We start from the raw sequence: 4,409 nt of genomic DNA, 5'->3' as shown, positions 1-4,409 counted from the left end.
AAAAAAAAAAAAAAAAAAAAAAAAAAAAAAAAAATAAATATACCGACGAATTGAATACCTCCTTCTTTTGGGAAGTCGGTCAAAAATCGCGGCTGCGGCGGCTGGCGGTTGATACACTGGATATATGAATGCTTTGTTGTTGCAACCGATCGCTTAGTTAAAAATTAAAAGTTTGAACATAGAACAACTATTTCAGATGAAAAACAGTCTAATAGAATCTAAAGAACATGTTTTTGCTTCTAACAATAATTTGGATAGAAACGTACGCATAAATGGACACCAGAAGTTGGGAACACCCACGCGTCATTTCAAAAACATTTACCCAAAAAGAGGTCCGACAAGCCGGTCAGTCGAGTTACAGCTTTTTCCCGGCAATAGAGCGACGTCCGGCGGCCGGACGCCCGCGCCCCGGCGTCCCGGCGGTCCGGCCGCTCCTGCCCGGCCCACAACCGGGACGCTTACCTTAGTTTTTTATTTGTCCCGGCCTGATTTATTGTTGTTTTGAATTTGGCCGGGCGTGCAAGTCCGCGCCAAAATGTTTTCAACGCTCTCACGATATCTGGAGCACGCTTTTTTACGTCTTATTAGTTTGGCCAAGTGGGCGGAGTTGCTGAGCTTTGCTGCAGGAAGTCAGCATTGCTTGTGATTGTTAAACAACTAGACTTTTTCATAACAAGCACGAATTCAAATGTTACATTAAATATGTACTTTCTATCTATTCTTATACTAAACAAAGAAGGCAGACAAAAAGTCACGGAACAAACTTTCTTTTTTTCCGTATACCTACAGATGAAAACATCGACCTCCATAAATGGACAGGCTATAAGCGGTAGTGTTTTGTTTGATATTGCCATTGCGGTTGGTAGCAGTGGTGACGATTTTTAATCGGAACAAAGCAACACGTAACATTTCCAAAAAAAGGATAGGCCTTTATATAGAGTTCAATGTATAAAAGAGTGCCCTTCATTTGTGAAGGCATCAAATTTGACGCAAATTAAAAATATTTCAACACTGAAAAGATGTGAACAGCGCAATCCGTCCGGCCGGGACAGGCACAAAGCGGTGTAAAGTGTTAAAAAGAAAACGAAATATTTTCATTAGAGCAAGCAAACAATGAGGACTGTATCGGGCGCGGTGTACCTTCCGCGGATTACTGCGACTTATTGCGACTTCACAATACAGCACCCCCCACCCCGCACCGCACACCCCGCCACCGCCCTCACTGCGCCGCTCAAAAGAATAATATGTCTTTATAACGGATCCCGCGGCTTTCCCTGCTTTACTTCTTACACATTTCCAGTAAAATGTGAAAGCTTCTTTAGTTCCATTCACCCCGTATTATTACAATTTCAGCTTCAACACAATGCAGTAAAGTACAATTCTGATTGTGGTTACGGTTTCCAGAATAGATTGCATTGTCTCCTCGTGGAAATCGCATTCGTAGAAGACAGGAGCACTCAACAATCTCATATGAACACTATTCTGTGGATGATAAGGTTGACTTTAGGCTGGCATAGAATAGTACGTATTACTTTTGTAAATATACGCGAATGTCTCACGTGGTAAAAGGTCACTTTACCACTGACGGACGAATTAAATGTATAAAATGAAAGAAAGAGCTCCGGGCAACACCGTCGCGTCGCGTCGCGTCGTGGTGATACAAGTTTAATTAAAATTCCTTTTATGTTTTAATTTCACAACAGTTACGATAAAAATACCTAATTACAAAGACAGTGATCGTAAAAGATGAATTAAACTAGCCTGCGCTCGCAAACGACGGGCAAAAATCTAGTTGTAAAAATTGCTTGTTACTCAGTGATAATATAGCTTTGTAATGATAAAATAATTTTTGAAAATGATTCAGTATTTTTTAAGTGTATCCGTTATATACAAACGTATAAATTCTAATAATATTAGATTTTTTTTTATAACTAACAAAAGGTGGCACACGAGCAAGCGGCCACCTGGATCCGCCAAAATGGCGAAGCGACCGCTACCTATAGACATCTGCAATTGCAAATGCGTTGCCTACCCTTAACCGACAGAGGAGGAGATGCACATAAAGAGGATATTTCCCCTTCCTATGTTTCTCCTCCTCCGTAAAATCCACTTTCTCTTCCCATCCTCTCATTATAAAAAAGGGTGGTGAAGAGAAAGGGACTTAAATTAGGCCTCCGGCACCACACTCATCAGACGAAACACGGAATTGCTTCCATTTTACGCCCGTTTCTGTGTGGTCGTGGTATTACCGGGCGTGCCGGCCCATTCATGCTATGATGTTAAAGCGGGTACTACCACTATAGCAATATTAGATACGTATAGATTTATCGCTGTCTTATTTTTACACTTTCGGTATCTATTTTAGGTCCACATTAACTTAGGTAAAGCTATAAAAGCTTAGGTTTCCATGTAATAATGAATAAAAAACTTGAATTACATAATCCTTGTCTTCATACGTACAACACAAACAAAAAAGGAAATAGAAAGTGTTATCACCAACAAGAAGTTATTTCTATCTGAAAATAAAGAGAAATTTTATTTAGACCCCGAACACCTTAATTCGATAAACATAATCTTTCATTTACGGTCTTGTTTACGACGGCTGGCTAAGTTGTACTGTGTTCTCTATCGCTCTTGTAGCATAGATGTACCTCCATCTCGTTCCGGTGAAGGTGCGTCCGGCGTCCGGCGTGACCCCAGCTAATGATGATTGGTCCCCGCCAGTAAGTCGGCCCGCAACGACACCCGAATTCACTTAGCCCACACAATTCTACTGTCAAATATATTTGTATTTTATATGGTTTAATATACAAGGAAAATGTATTTTATTTGTGATCTGAACATTACGTTTGTATTTAAAAACTGAGAAATTAGAAGGTTTATTGTTATTCTAAATCCATTTGATTTCGTGACGCGAAAATGGTAATAAAAACAAAATTTTTTATTTGTTCAATGTTATTAGAGCAGGTATATATTGAAGATGTTAAGTATTCCACAATGATAGCTATATTTTGTGAATAAAGCTATAAAAGCCAGTGAGCCTCTTACACGTTCCTAATAACCCGTGTCGGCAGCCGGCAGTCGGCAGTCGGCAGTCGGCAGCCTCGCTCGCGATAATTTATACACATTTGTATAGAGATACAAAAGCTCGCATCATTACCTTTCTATAGATTTGCTCTCGTCGGAAATATATCACATTGAATGGCTTGTAGAGAGCCGCTCTCCGCTCTCCGCTCGGCGCTGCCGGCTTTGTCTCGCGGCGAGCTACGACAGCGCGCGTCTGCCAAACTTGCGCGATCTGTCAAATTGTGTATTCCATTGTAGGCATTGTTATTTCTTGTATAATGACCATAGTGGCTTATACAATATTGACGGCCGGTTGGCTGACAGCCACGACGTGAAAGCCGACTTGAGGAAAAATTGCAGAAAGCGCCGTATTATTTCCATCTTGAGTTGCTTTTGAAAGGTGGAAGTGTAGTGGGTAAAGCATATTTCAAATGGCTCTCTTCGTAATACTTTAGAGATAAAATTGCTACAACTATCTCCTTGCCAATATATTTAATTGATTACTTGGTAAAATAGATTAAATGATATGGTAACTGCAAATCTAACAGAAAACTGAGATAGCTCGTCAGACCTGGGATTTTTTGTATTACTAGTATATTTGAGATATTTTGACTGTTACAAAGGTATAACAGCAAAATCGCAGAATAATCAATTAAAAAAAATGATTAATTCCTCAACGGGGACGCTATCAAAAAGCCCATCACAAACGTACGCCGCTTACCATTACCTCGGCTAATTCATTGCCAGTGAAGCGTTGCGGATCGGACGCGGAAACGCAGCGGACACGCGACGCGTCCTTCCGTTCAGAAAGACGGACGATGAATGCACCTAATTGCAACGAGCGCCCGCCACGTGGCAACGAGCATCTCTCAACAACCCACAAAAAGTCATAACACTTCTCTTTTTGCTAAATAATTTCAAGCTTTGTTTCCAATAGTCTAAGGTCAAAAGTACTTTGACTTTAGTGTCGATTAGACCTCATTGCAATGTAAAGGTTAAGCAAGCTGTGACAAATGAACGTTTGAACATCAGAATACGTTACAATGATTTTGAAGTGAATTCTGCATTATGACGAAATGAGATTTGAGCCTTTGATTGTTAAACTGAACCAAAGGTTAAGTGATTATCCACACTCAACTTGTCACACTAATGATATGAGCTCTCAGAGCACAACAGTAAGTTGACAATAACATAAATATTTGCTGAGGAAACGATGATGCTTCTTTAAAATAGAATCTTGAGTTGACCTGCCATACACATTACACATTAATAGAAAATATTATAAGAAAGCGCTAAGGCTAGTAGTTGCTGCAACAAATTTTATTGGACAACTAGAATTTTAA

This window comes from Papilio polytes, unplaced genomic scaffold, assembly GCF_000836215.1.
Source record: "Papilio polytes unplaced genomic scaffold, Ppol_1.0 DF823731.1, whole genome shotgun sequence".
NCBI classification, from domain to species: Eukaryota; Metazoa; Arthropoda; class Insecta; order Lepidoptera; family Papilionidae; genus Papilio; species Papilio polytes.
Note: the sequence above shows the minus strand (reverse complement) of the source record.